The sequence below is a fragment of the Gouania willdenowi genome, chromosome 2, assembly GCF_900634775.1.
Source record: "Gouania willdenowi chromosome 2, fGouWil2.1, whole genome shotgun sequence".
In the NCBI taxonomy this organism is placed as follows: Eukaryota; Metazoa; Chordata; class Actinopteri; order Blenniiformes; family Gobiesocidae; genus Gouania; species Gouania willdenowi.
Window position 1 is genome coordinate 6,347,782 of NC_041045.1, and position 16,027 is coordinate 6,363,808.

Genomic DNA, 16,027 nt, shown 5'->3' on the forward strand with positions numbered 1-16,027 from the left:
TTTTGACAAACAGTAATAGATTTCATCTTAATAACTTTATCAATTTAGTTTAAAAACTGTCCACAGACTCAATTCCAAGTAACTTATAGACATTTTTTTAAACATGAAATTAAAATCTAAACTAAAGTAAACGCGTTTTTTTTTAAATTGCTTTTGTAGCCTCATAAAATGTATATATATTTTTGCTACGGATTAAAAAGTTTAAAGACGAGTAAAAAAAATAACTCCTTACTGTTGATCGTCGCCGCTCGTTCCGAAACAACCTCGGTCACAGACGGCTTCTGCCCCATTCTCTCCCCCAGGAAACCTCAACCACAGTCGCCACCAGCTCTAAAAACAAAGAAAAAATACACAAATATGACTTTAGATACGTCCGTTTTTTTAGGTGCAACACGCATCACATGAAACTCTGGTTAAAATTTTGTCAAAATCCATTCAAAAGTAACTAAACATCAAGTTTTTGCCGACATGCCACTATAGGGGGAAATTTCAAGACTTGATTATGGGCGGGGCTCCGTGAGCGGTTAGGACACTCACAGTTTATTTTTAAAGAACAATCTATGCTACGCTAACTACCTACTCCATTCTTACTATACCTCTCTATTCACAATTCTCTCAATCCAACCTTCTCGCACCAGATTGCAGAGTTCACAGGTGATGGTTTTTATAGGAGGGGCGGAGCCAACAGTGCCACCAAAACGTCACAAACCACCATTCTCAGCCAATGGCAAAATCAAGATTAATAGCCAGGTTTCAAACCACAGAGGGTTTTACTACATTTTACAACAAAATACAACACATTTTAATACTTTGACTTAAATGTAAAGAATTGGACAAGAATCAATCAAAAGCACGACTTCATATACATAAATATATTTAGTTTTGGGGTTGAGTTACTCTAAGTACTTTTGACCTAATCCTGGTAGAAGACGAACAAACAAAATCAACGCCGGTGAAAATATGCAGACTGAAAACCATCTTAGAGGAAATCACATAGAGGCAACATTAGGATAATTGTCTCATTTTAAAAGCTTAACAAAACTTCCAAGTTTCAGTAATCTTGACATTTTTAACATCTAAAAAAACGCACATAGGATTGTGACCTTAATGCTCAGTTAGCGGGTGCTCGTGATTATAAAACTCCAGCATTGAACCACAGAGAACTCCGCCACCAGAGGCGTGAAAAATAAATCAATGCATCTGAAGGGAGAAAGGGGGCGAAAAGGATGAAAAGAAAAGCAAAGAGAAAACGGAGAGTGAAGGACTGCAGCTTTGACCTCCCTGCTTACGCATAATTCCCCCCATGATAAAAAAAAAAGAAGCAGCGCGAGCATTTCCCACCCACCCCACATAGTTGGACAGCCAATAAGTTGGAGCTGAGGACTAAGGGCTCCTGCAGGGCGAGCAACAATAGGACTCCCACAGTCATGCGAGGCAAAGTGCTCGCTCTCCCCTCTCTCACTTTCTTCTTCTTTCGCCATCCTTCGCCGTGGGGAGACATTATGAAAGTCGTTATTCTGGCCCTCCGAGTTGCCACTGTAGCTTCAGGGCTTTGACCTGGCCTTGTGTGTGTGTGTGTGTGTGTGTGTTTGTGCGTGAGTGAGCCCCGCAGGATGTCCTCAGTCCCACTGAGTGTGAAATTAGGAGAATTAAGAGTCATGTTTTCCTCCCTATTGAGGAGAATGGTCACAATTTACTTTTCTACTAGACAAAATGTGATATACAACACATCTACACGCACGCACACAAAGAGGCAGCGTGAGTGGGGAAAAATCTGCTGTCATTTTGAGCCAAAATAATGATGATCAGAAAGACTGTGGACTTATTTAGACACAATAGTTAATAATTGGCATCGCCCTGCTCAGTATTTAGAAAAGGCTATAATGCAAACTTCAGTCACACGTTACACCTACTGCGGCCTCTAAATTTAAAAAACGCACAAAAGCAAAATTACACTAACTAAAAAAACAATTATTAACCCTATGTAGTATGTTAGGTACAATTTTGCATGTACAGTCATCTGAACAAGTAAAAACGATGAAACGGAAACAGAAAAGTGTAAGACGCAGAAATGGGTAAACCATGATATGGAATTTGGGAAAATTGGAAACATAAAATTTAATACATTTACTTTAGATGTTTGTATAAATTTACAGCTAAAATTAAGATTTTAACACGTTTAACTGGCAGAGAAACACACATATATCCATGTGATAACTGAATATGAAGGTAAGTTACATTCTGAGGCCAAGCCAGGAATAAACTCATGTTTACAGGACTGCTTTCACTTTTTTCTTGTCAGTTTTTAGCTTTAAAAAAGCTGTTTAATGCAAACCGAAGCAGATTTAGTGAGGTTTTTTCAGTAAAATAAAATGTAAACTTGGGTTAAAGACATCTATATTCCGGTGGGGATCTGGTTACACACCTGCAGTGTTTTCATATGCCAGTTATATCATTTGTTGTACTTAAAAAAAAAAAAAGGTCAGGAATCTTCACCTTTACCTAAGGAATGTCTCCAAACGTTTGCAGCATTGCACAAAAAGCCTTCCTGCACGTTCGCGCTGATTCATGCAAACATTTTTATCCGTCTCAAATCTAAAATGTAAACAATGTTTCCAAATTATCTTCATGTAGAAATAATTTCAAAGTTATTCCACCTCAGCCTAAATCACAATCCTTCCCACCATAATCTTTATATTTCTGCTGCTTTTTTCATGTTAAGGATCATCAGCAGGTACGTTTCCTTTTTAGCCTTTTCCTCCACTGGCTCTGTCATTATCACGAGCACTTTCACTTCCAGCATCATCATCATCACTGCCTTTGATTGTTCTGCCCCTCTCGCATCTTTGTCTGCAGTGTCTGGAGAGGGCCTTTGGCTTTTAGCCTGAGTGGCTGATGGTCAGAGAGAAAAGGGGATATAAAAAAAAAAGGATTAGGGACGGAGGAAAGAAGGGAATCAGGATGTAATGGGAGACTCGCCGCAGGAGGCCTGTTTACTGTCACTGAAGGAAGAGAAAGGAGAGATGGCGAGGTGAGACGGACAATGCGAGGGAAAGAGGGAAGTTGAGAGGACGATGAACGGACGGAGGAGTCGTTGAGGAAAGATCACAGGCTGTGCACATCCACAAAAAAAGCCGACGGCAACAATCACACGCCAACGTCTTAAATATGACTTTGGAGCAGAGGTCGGCAACTGTTATCGCAGCGAGAGTCGCAAAATGTGACCCAAGGGCCACATTATCAACAATCATGTGAGCATTTGGAAAAAAAGACCAATCTGAGCATTAACACAAGAAATAAAGGCTTTTTGTTTTGTTTTTTTTGTTTTTTTTATCATTTCGCGATCTTTGTTATTGACTCCCAACGCACAGAAAATGAAAACAAAAATGGACAAAATAACTGGCAAAACACACAAGACAACAACAAAATCATACGAAATGACAACAAGAGATAAAATTACTCCAAAACACACACAGTATGACAACAAAAATGATAGAACATACATAACGACAACAAAAAACAACAAACAAAGACAAAATGAGAGGAAAAAATACTTAAAAATGGTAGAAAAATACACAAAATGACAATAAAATACCCCACATGACTCATAAACAAAATATGACAACAAAAATTGGAAAGAAATACTCAACAAAAAAAAAAAACTACAAAAAGACATAAAATTACTCTAAAAACGACATTATATTAACAAATAGACAAATTGGACAGAATTACTTTTGAAAAAACACAAGGTGACAAAAATAACTCCAAATGTGCACATTAGAACAACAAAAATTCCCAAAATGAAAGAAAAATAGATAAAACTACAATGAAAATACACAAACAATAAACACACACACAAGGGAAGACAAAATGAGTGTAAAAAAAATACAAAATGACAAAAAAAAAGACAAAAAGACAAAAAACATTAAACAAAAAAATATTTTCTTGTATTATTGCTTAGATTAGTCATTATTCTAAATGCTGACATGAACGTTGATAATGGTAAGACAATCTGATTGATTTGCGTATGAAGACTTTTCTTCTACAACTATCTAACTTCCTTCTCTCGACATGTTTCACATCCCAGTTGTGAGCAGCGACTTCACGTCTGAAAACGATCCTTTTCTGTTCCCCGATGAGGATTCAGAGCCTGAACTGGCAGCAGAGTCGCTGTGCACCCTGTAAGGTGCCATGACTATCCAAAATCCACAACCTGCTCTGACATGCACTGTCAAATTTCCTTTACTTTACATGAAGTCACATTTCTATGAGCAGATGTGGCCTGGAGCCATCTGGCGTGGCACCAGGCCAATGTGTTCGACATGATAGGAACGCCACAAAGCCTGGCTTACTGCAATCGTGTTTTCACATTCACCCAGAACGCAGTGAATACCTGTCACCTGAACCCCATCCCTCAACCACTGACACCCGAATGCATCGTCTGTTGATCCGTTCCCGAGTGTTTGGATGTTTACTAGTCCCGACTGAGCAGACGCGCGTCTCCTCTGCTCTGTAAGTGCTTACAAAAGAATGATAAAGAAATGAAGAGCTGATAACGGCAATAATTCAATACATTCCAAGAAAAAACATCCCCGCCCTGCATCGTTATTAACCACACACTGTGTTATCCAGACCACATTCACACTTTTCCACTAATGGCTTTTCAAAATGTATGAAGATACTGAGCAGCAGGAAGGAAAACCACAGATACGAACTTCAGAGATGAGTGTAAATACATTTTAGCACTAAACATATAAACACACCAGATCACTAGTAACAGTGTCAACAAAGGAAGGGGAATTTTGTTATGAAAAAGTTGTTAAGGGCTTTACAAAATCTTTAGATTACGTTATTCTACTCTAATTTTGTCCACTTTTTGTTGTCATATTGTGTTTTTGTATATTTCTGTTGTTGTTTTGTATATCTTATTTGTCATTTTGGGTAATTCTGTTGTATTTTTAAGCTTGTTTTACCATATTTTTCTTTCATTTTGTGTGTGATTGCTGTTGTTTTGTGTGTGGTTGTTGTTGATTTGTGCGTGTTGCATTTTTCTATCATCTCGGGTATTTCTGCCATCATAATGTGTGTTTTTGAGGTAATTATGTATCTTTTCTTATCATTTTGGGTGCTTTTGATGTTGTTTTGTATGTTCTCATCATACATCATTCTGTGTGTACTTCTGTGTTTTGTTTTGTTTTGAATTCATTTAGTGATTTCTTTCTTTTCTCTAATCCTGTGTGTAATTGTTGTCGTTGTCATTTGTAGGTATTTTCGTCATCCTTTTGTATATTTTTGGTGATGTTAGGAATCTTTGTCATCATATTGTATGTTTTTGAGGTAATTATGTGTCTTTTGTTTTCATTTCGGGTACTTTTGATGTTTCATATATTTTAAGTAATTTTGTGTGCGCCCTGTGTTTGTTTTGTGTTTTTTATTGATTTTGTGATTTCCTTGTCATTGTGTGTTTTTAATGTTTTGATTGTTGTAGTGTTTTATTATCTTAGGTATTTTTGTATTCACAATGTGTGTTTTTGATTCATTTTGTGCCTTTTGATGTCATTTTGTGCATTTGTGATGTTGTTTTGCATGTTTTTCTGTCATTTTGTGTGTTATGGAGTCATTTTTTGCGTTAGCCTTCGTGCCTCACTGAATTAGAGCGTGGGTTGCATGTGGCTCCAGGGCCTGGTTTAAAAAGAAAGGCATTAAGGGTTAAATAAAGGATGGTTATTTCACGTCTACCTGAGCAAAAAGTATCTGCACGTATTTGTATTAGCCCGGATCATTTAGTTCTAAAGAATTACCCGTAGATCACTGAGTGTCTTTAACTGCTGATCCTTCCTGCAGGCTCATCAAATGCTTGTGATCTGCACTAAAGAGTGCTTCCCACTCTTCTACTCTTCAAAAACACTCTTAACCTCTGAGATCGATTGTTATCAAATAACATGGCCCTGCATGGATGCACCGGGCCCTCGCTCCTCGCTCCTGCACCCACTGCAGCTCTCACCTGTCGAGCCTCTCCAGCGTCCTTTACCTGCCGCCGGGATCGGCTCCAGCTAACGTCAATTATCCGTAAGCCAATCCCACAAGCGATTGACAAGTCAGTAGAGCCGGGGATCAAGTTCAGTCTCTCGGGGATTAGTGCGCCGAGCTGTGTGTGCTCGGAATCAACTGGTGACACAGTTAAGCTCTGACTTCAAGCAGCTCGGGTGGACCAGAAGTCGATGGGCTGATAAACCGACGTGCATGTGCGAGTGTGTGCACACCGAGTCTAAAGGCAGAGACAATGGGAACACATGGAGAGCGCTAATCATTAAACGACCACTGAGTGCAACACACGGGGACAAAGACACACTGATGCCATCGCCAGTTTGAATCCAACAACAAAAAAACTACAAATGGCTTCTCAGATGGACATTCGTCAGACTTTAAAAAATTCCCTCAACCAACCGCAATCCTGTCAAACAATCCCTCTGCTCAGAGTTAGCTCTACTTTAGTGTCATATTATATCTGCACAGATCTAAAGTGTTGCTAGAAAGACAGAAAGCAGCGCGTACAAAGGTCTGAAAAGCCTTGTGTACAGGGCGTTTCTCGACACAATTGTCTTCAAGTTAACACTGTAATTACTCTCCATTATGCTCCATATAATGTGAAGTCATCCATCACATAAGTGTCCGACTGAGGGCTGGACAGTCACAGGGGAGACTATCGATGCCGATCAGATGACTCCTGGCAGAAAAGAGTTCTTTGTTTGTAGATTATTGTTCGAGCTCGATGACAAAATAAGTGTCGCTTTTTGCTTAAAACTGTGTTTTTTCAGCCTGCAGAACATAATAGTTTAACAGCTAATAGTTCCCCATGTCTGTGAGACACAAATATATGGATAGAATGTCTAGAATTAACCAGAAACTGGGAGGAATTTTGAATAACATATCAAATGTAATTAATATTAGCCAGGCAAAATATTACAATTAGAAAAAGGCATTATGGGTGAGCACGAGAAGGGGTTACGGCGCAAAACAAAACATCAAAACCCGCAAAAGCACGGCAACTTATTGCTGCTCTATTGTTGAATGTTGAAAAAAGAAGGAACTTTCTTCTTCTTATTTTCATTTGTCTGCCTATACATGCATCTACATCACTCATGGCGCCCCCAAGCGAGTAGCTCATGCAACTGCATCGAGGTGATAAATGATCAGCTGTTCTCGGGCCGAGTCCAGGACTGTAGGGGTGTGAACGCAGCCTTAGCTACGATGGCTATCAGAGTTAGCTATGACCTAGCAATGCTTCCCTCTATGCTGACATTGCATGTGCACGTGTTTGATGAACATTTCATATTCCGTAGACAGAACCTCTGCGATACAAAAAGTGAACGACACCAGTCGACTCCAATCATGAATCCAACCCGGTTTGTTTCAGCCTGCTTATCCTTAAAAACTCGCCGAAGGTCAGAAAACATCACCGAGTGCTGCACCTGGAGAGAAGCGGCTCTCAGAGGCACCCAAGGTCGGGAGGGAGAGAAAAAACAAAGATCCCAAGAGGCCAGGAGTGGCTCGGAAGAGTGAGGTGGCAAAGAAAAAGAGGAATGAATGGTAACAAAGGTGCAAACACTTTTCCAAGGCTGCTCAGATTGGATCAATTCATGTGCGACCGAGGTTTGTGTCGAGAGGTAAACATGTTGGATTGTGGGCGCGCGTGCAAGTGGACCCGTGTGCACTGTGTGGGAGTATAGAGCCTCAGCCTGGCGGCTCTTTGTCTTCCAGTGAATCCAGTTATGTAGAAGGACAGGGAGAAATACAAATCCTCAGACCAAACCAATTGATGACACGAGAGGTTAGCAAGGTTAGTTCAAGAGAAACGGAGCAGAGACGCATGAATGGAGCAGGAAAACAATGAGAGAAACATCCCTTGTTCTGTGTGTCCTTGATGCGTCAGGTCTCCTCTACCTACAGCATTATATTATTCCTCTGCCATTCACTGGATCTTCTCCTTTGAAGCTTCGTAGACTTAAAAACTTTATCGATTATCATAGTTTGGAACCTTTGTTCCACTAAACTCGAGTTTTCTGCACTTGACTCTTGAGCTTCATCCTTCACAAAAACCTGAGCCTTGTCTCCAATTAAAGGTCAACAAACACACAAAGAAGAAATATTTTCTCTAACCTTCACAGAGACTTGATTGTCTCGTACCCAAAAAAAAAGGGTAGCAGGAGCAACATTTGAGTATAAAGTTTGTGTGTTTGTGTTGCGTCAGTCCAGGAGTTCGAGATGTAACAATGGGACGAAAACTAAATGTGGAGCCAAATGTAGCAAAAAAACGTCAAATGCAATCATAAGCCCTCGCTAACACTGACGACCCTGAGAAAAAAAAGGCACAAATCTTACCCTCACAAGTCCAACAATCACATTCACAGAATTACACAAGGAAGGCAGTAAAATGATAGCTAAATATGTGAAATATTCTTAATATCTGCAAAAGTAAAAGTGTTTAAACCACATCACAGGCTCCACACTGTCACTCATCACTGCCTAAAACAACAGTTTATCAAAAACTGCTGCAGTCCATGTTTCTCCCATATATACATATTTTTTTTTAATCAATAATAAATTATAGCAATAAATCTAGGATAATTTTCTCAAAAAAGGCACATCTTTAATAATACGCAATTTTTTTTAAAATCACATTAAGGTGAATCAATCAAAATTATATTCTTTAATAGAAAGTTTTTCTTTCAAAAGGAGCCACATGTCAATTTTAAAATTTACCCGATATAGATAATGTTCTCTCGAACTTGTGCTTAGTGTAGAATCAGAAATTTACTCTCAAAACACACAAAATGACAGAGAAATCAGTAATAAGGACCACAAAAATACACACAATGACAGAAAAATATACAAAATGGCAACAAAAAAACAGAGAAAAACAACAAAAATACACAAAATGACTCGTAATACACAAAAAAATAACAAAAATACAGAGAATGACACAAACATATACAAAATAACAAAAATACAAAAAAAACATGCACCAAATAAAAGTACTGAAATTCACAAAATGACGTACAAATATGTAAAAAAAAAAAAAAAACACAAAACCCAAATAAAACTATAATATGACTACACTGAATGACTCAAAAAAAAAAAAAACATGTTACAGAAAAATACACAAAATGACACAAAATACACTAAAACCAAATAAAATAACACACAATAACACACAAAACTACAATAAAAATAAACTGAATGACCAAAATCCACAAAATGACAATAAAATACAATAAAAAAAAACACACACACAAGAATATACAAAAAGGAAATGGAAAAATACAAAACAACCACAAAAACAGACAAAATGACTCTAAAAACACACAAAATGGCAACTAAAATACACAAAACAAGAATGTACAAAAATAAAAAAAAACAACCCCAAAACACACAAATGCTTTGTTCTCTCGTGTTAATGCTCAGATTGCTCAATATTCTAAATGCTGTCATGAATGTTGATAAAGTGATTCAGAAAATCACATTTGTGTGGCCCCTGCTGTGATAAAAGTTGCATATTTTAGCTTTAATCCCTTATTGCCCGTGTCTTAGTGTTAAAGTTGCATAAATCAAAGGCGGTTTGTTCTTAAAGAGAGACTAAAGTCTTCCTAAACTGGAGTCGCCGTCGTGTCGTGGCCTCTTCTGTCTGTGGATGACCTGCTCTAATTATCCGTGTCATGATATAACCCCGGGGGGAAAGGGGATCTGCCCCCAGGTCCCACGACCACAAACACACACACACACACACACACACACACACTTCATTCCAACAGAGGACCGAGGGCCTCCTGCAGAAAAAGAGACAAGGACAGGCAATCAATTTCACCTGCTGGTTCCACTGGACTCTCCCCATGAGAACAAAGCAAGGCATGATGGGAAAGAAAGAAACTCCAGTATGCAGAACCAGGCACACGTTTTACTGGATTTAGAGTGGGAACAACAGGAGAACTGCACTCAGCTCTGGGCACAGGACGCAGCTTTAAAGCACGCACACGTCATGCTTTTCTTTTCTTCTTTTTAAATAAAGTAAAGTTTCACCTGGAAAGCAACGGTTCAACGATATATTCACACATGTAACCTGAGAAGAAACCCTTCAACTGATCATCACAATACTGTAGAAAAACAGCTCTGCTGCCCTCAGGCCTCTGATTCTTTAAGTTCACGGAAAACTGAAGACTTGAAATTTCAATGTAACTCTGAATATACCCTCATATGCATGTTTACTAAAATATCATGCATTTCCATGCATTTTGTCCACGTAAACTGAACAAAATATGGCGATGTCATGGACTTTACCTTCTGAATTAAATTGGATTAGATTATATTGGCCTACATCTAAAAATCCCTAATTTAACTCAGCTGCAGCACTTCTACCCAGCAGCTGTAAAAAAAAAAAAGACCGAAGTAAACTTGAATTGTTATTCTGCATTTTAAAAGGATACTTTGTTTTAATTGGATTTAGTGAGGTTATTTTGCAGGGTCTTCTAATTTTGAAATTTTTATTTTTTTATTCAATTGCATAATATGTTTAAGGTTAAAATGTATCCAACCCAATTAATATAAACATGTATAATTGTATAAATATGAATTTAATTTTGTTTTGTAGGGATGTAGCGATTAATCGTAAGGCAGTTAAAAATCGATTCATAGGTATCATGGTTGATATCGATTTTCTGAAAATTGAATCGCAGCACTTTTTTAAACAGCAGATAGCGCTATATATTTATCCTTCTCTTGTCCAAATGCTGAGGCGGCGGGCAGAATCTGCTACTACTTTCTTTCTGGCCGCCTTCTACTCTTAAACATGTTCATAAATGATTCCTTACCCCTGTAGCACCGAAAAAATATCTGTAATATTGCGTGACTATCTATAAAAGTCACATTTTTCTATTAGCTCTGTCTGCTAGAATAGCATCTCTAATTCACTGCACAGAATAGCTGCATCCCAACCGAACACTGGGTTACCAGCGCCTTCTGCTGGTCCAAACAAAAATCTGACGTAAATACAGTGCAGACTGTTTTTTTTTTTTAAAGTCCAATTGTTAAGGCACAAAATACATTTTCAGTTACACTTTTAAAAAGAAAAAGAACTATTATGCAGTTTTGCATTGTTTACTATAGGATAAGAATTTAAATTAACAGACTTCTTCATTTCAATCATTTGTATTATTTCTTTATTTATTTCATTCAAGATTTATTTTTAGTTGAATTGCATTGTTTTGAATAGTTTATCAAGGGATTGAAAAATAAATGGAAAATAGTACAGTATTTTCTATTTTTTTTCCCCCAAAAAAATAAAGGAATATTTTTAAATCATTTGTCTACAGTCCCATTTTGTAAAATAAATTGTGAGACGATCGTATTGTGAACCCAGTATCGTGAATCGAATCGTATCGGGAGTTGAGTGAATCGTTACATCCCTAATGTTTGGCACAATTTCAAGAAATTTAATAGCCCGTAATAACGTGAAGTGCCGTCAAAAGGGAACCGAAATGGAAATCAGTTAACTAATGTGGAAATGGGTGAAATTTTGTAACATAAAATCTGAGGCTGAATGTCTGTCGATGGGTATATACAGTATATTACCTCATCACATTATTTCACTAAACTTTAAATCTACTATGGGGACTATTATCAACGTTCCGATAAGTGTTTTTTTTTTTAACTTTAAGGCAATTTGATTTTTTTAAATTTTTTAAATCAGTTAAATGCAGAACAGTTGATTATATCTACTATAAACACCAAAGGAGAAAAGAAGATGTGGCCCCTTAAAGGACAATCCTAATGCATCAGCATAGCGAGACATTTTGGACAATGTGATGCTTCCATCTTTGTGGGAACAGTTTGGGATCATCACTGTGTTATTCCAGCATGAATGTGCCTCAGTACACAAAGACATGGGTCTCAATCTCATCCAGCAACTTTGGGATGAACCTTCTCATCCAACATCAGTGCCTGACCTCACAATGGTTGAATTGGACAAACTAGAAAAACCTAAAGATACAGAAACAACAGAGATATACAGGAGGATGATTGACAAGTCCTGGTGAAACTATTCTGATTATATTAGTGCTACTTTCAACACTGCTTTAAACAGGAACCTTCCTGCATGTGAATAAATATCCAAAAATAAACTTCCGTCAGCTTCTCCGCCTCGGGGGTCTGTTGGGCTGCATTCAGCGTTGAGGAGGGGGATTCACGTTAATCAGATTAGTTTGTTTGTGCACTTGTAAGAGGAGACACCACCACGCAGTCGCTGGCCCATATTTAGCCCTCATGCCGCGATCAAACACCGTCACCTCGTCTGTTTCAATTCAAGCCAGTGATTCTAACTGGGACACAGCAACCTTTCTGTAGTGGGATGATGAGCTTTACAACAGGTCTATACAGACAACAGACAACATAAGTGATGGAAACTAAGCACTCAGCATCAACATTCACTTAAAGAGCATTTACTAAATAAAAAATATTTTAACAAAAAACATATTTCAGACACAAAACATTGTGTTTCCAGGTGCTTATCAGGTTTATTTTTCCAAATAAAACCAGCCTTTGCTTTAATATCTGTTGGATCAGGGTCAGGTTTAAGATTTTTAATTTTTATTAAACTCTTTGTTTTTTTTGCAAACGTACCAAACTTTGGAAAACATTTCAAAAGTAACAAACTTTGCAAATGGAACAAACTTGCAAACTTAAACTTTGCAAATGCCTCGAATTTCGTAACAAACTTTGCAAATGTAATTCACTGCAAACGTAACTAATATTACAAATGTAACAAACTTGAAAACGTAATAAATGCAAACGGACCAAACTTGCAAACTTAGCAACCCTAAACTTTGCAAAGGTCTCAAATTCCTAAACAAACTTTGCAAATAGATTTAATTTGCTGTAGATTTGTGCTTGGATTTAATTGTATTATCTATTTTAAAAATATATAGTTTTGTTATACACTCCTTAGCTAAAAACCAAATGTGTTGATTGTGACACTTCAATAAGACAAGGCTTTAGTTTGACACAAGGCAATAAACACAGTCAACAAAAAAGAGCAATAATGGAAAAATGACAGAAAAATACACACAACAGCAAAAACACACTAAAAGACAACAAAAACTAAAATAATGGAAGGGTTACAAAATATTTTTCATTTTAAAAAGACTAAAAAACACACCAAACAATAACAAAAACCCACAAAAAGAGAATGCATTTACAAAAAATGACAACAAAAACCCACAAAATGACAGGAAAAGGAAAAATGACAACAAAAACTCACAAAACAACAACAAATGTACAAAATAACAAAAACCAACAAAACACACAACAACAGGAAAAGGAAAAATGACAACTAAACAAACAAATAGAAAATATACAAAATAACAGAATACACAAAACGACAACAATAACCCACAACACAACAACAAAAACCCCACAAAAGAACAACAAATGTACACAAAATGCCAACAAAACCTACAACACAACAACAAAAACTCACAAAAGAACAACAAATGTACACAAAATGCCAACAAAACCCACAACACAACAACAAAAACTCACAAAAGAACAACAAATGTACAAAATAACAAAAACCAACAAAACACACAACAACAGGAAAAGGAAAAATGACAACTAAACAAACAAATAGAAAATATACAAAATAACAGAATACACAAAACGACAACAATAACCCACAAAACAACAACAAAAACCAACAAAACAGCAACAAATGTACACAAAATGACAACAAAAACCTACAACACAACAACAAAAACTCACAAAAGAACAACAAATGTACACAAAATGACAACAAAAACCTACAACACAACAACAAAAACCCCACAAAAGAACAACAAATGTACACAAAATGCCAACAAAACCCACAACACAACAACAAAAACTCAAAAGAACAACAAATGTACACAAAATGCCAACAAAACCCACAACACAACAACAAAAACTCACAAAAGAACAACAAATGTACACAAAATGCCAACAAAAACCTACAACACAACAACAAAAACTCACAAAAGAACAAATGTATACAAAATGCCAACAAAAACCTACAACACAACAACAAAAACTCACAAAAGAACAACAAATGTACACAAAATGCCAACAAAAACCCACAACACAACAACAAAAACTCAAAAGAACAACAAATGTACACAAAATGCCAACAAAAACCCACAACACAACAACAAAAACTCACAAAAGAACAACAAATGTACACAAAATGCCAACAAAAACCCACAACACAACAACAAAAACTCAAAAGAACAACAAATGTACACAAAATGCCAACAAAAACCCACAACACAACAACAAAAACTCAAAAGAACAACAAATGTACACAAAATGCCAACAAAAACTCAAAAGAACAACAAATGTACACAAAATGCCAACAAAAACCCAGAAAAAGACAGGAGAAATACACATGGACAACAAAAAACAAAACAAAACAAAAAAAATACACAAAACAGCAGCAAAAATACAGAAAACCACAAAAAAATACATCACTGACAAAAAAATACATAACACGACTGTAAATATACACTAAATAATAGAAAAAAAACACAAAATGACAGCAAACACACACAAAACAGGGAGAAGAAAAAAATATATAAAGGTGACAAAAAGTCTTTGTTATTTCCTGTGTTAATGCTCATAATGGTCATTAATGAAAATGCTGACATTAATGTTGATAACGTGGCCCTCAGATCAGAAACAATCCATGTTTGTGGCCCCTGATAAAACAAAGTAGCCCATGTCTGCTGTACAGTAAAATACAATACAGTTCCACAACTAATCAATAATGAAACTAAACATATATGAAGTGTTTGGACTCACTCAGACAGATGTGTGATGTTAAAATCCTCCTCTGAACAGTGTATTGGCTTTTCTGCTGAAATAAGTCACTGTTGTCCTCTGTGCGTGAAGAAAACAACACGATTAGCGACAGTTTTGCTCACTCACAGACATGAATGTTTACTTTGCTTCGTGTGTTTTGTGTTTATGGTAAGTATATCATAAATCGAAATTACCTTATCGGTAAAAATATTGTTTTATTTCCACGGTGTATCGGCCATGTTCTTCGCCCTGCAGCTTCAATCAATCAGTGCCAACGCTCCACCTGGCGTCCTGGCTGTAGGCTGCAGTACCACGTTCAACCACCACTAGATGGATCACATTAGGTTAGCGTTAAAGCCAATGGAGTCGCTGTTTCACCTAAAAACACCAACAGAACAAACTCAAAAATATACAATGTCATTACGTTAATCGTACAACAAAGTTACTCTAGGGCAGAAATGGCAACATTTATTACAGCTGGGGCCACAAAAATATGATTTTCTGATCTGAGGGCCACATCATCAACATTCATGTCAGCATTTAAAATAATGTCTTTGTGTTGTGGATTTTTTTTTATTTCTCTAGCCATCTTGTGTGTTTTCGGAGTCATTTTTGTGTATTTTGTAGACATCATGTGCAACCTTTAATACATTTCTGTATTTCTGTTTTCATTTGATATATTTTTGTGTATTTATGTTGTTTTTTGAACATTTTCTCTAATTTTGAGTCATTTTGTACATTTTTCTTTTATTATGAGTATTTTTTAAGTCACCCGAGCGGTTTGTTAATTTCATATATTTTTGTTGGTATTTTGTGTGTGTGTTTTTTTTTGTACATGTCTCTGTTGTTTTGTGTGTATTTTTGAAGTTGTCTTGTTATTTTTGTTATCATTTTGTGTATTTTGGTGCAGGTTTATATGGTTATCCAATTATTTTGTTGTGCTTTTTGTACTTTTGTTAGTTTTTCTTTTTTTTGTGTCATTTTGTAAACCGTGTTCTTTGTGTATTTCTGTTGTAATTTTGTGTATTTTTCCTGTCGTTTTACACGTTTATGATGTTTTTGTTGTCCTTTTTGTGTATATTTATGTAATTTTATATGTTTGTTTGTTTTTGAGTCATTTTGGTAAATTACTTTGGAAGGGGCAGAA

General features: G+C 36.6%; 1 long non-coding RNA gene across 1 annotated transcript; it reads right to left on the reverse strand.

Moving 5' to 3' along the window:
- Window positions 1–232: 232 nt before the first annotated feature.
- On the reverse strand, window positions 233–15,137 carry LOC114475980 (uncharacterized). The gene is made up of 3 exons (XR_003675521.1): window positions 15,075–15,137; window positions 14,881–14,958; window positions 233–330 (listed from the first exon to the last, which is right to left on the reverse strand). It is a non-coding gene; the product is annotated as an uncharacterized LOC114475980 (long non-coding RNA).
- Between the last annotated feature and the right edge of the window lie 890 nt (window positions 15,138–16,027).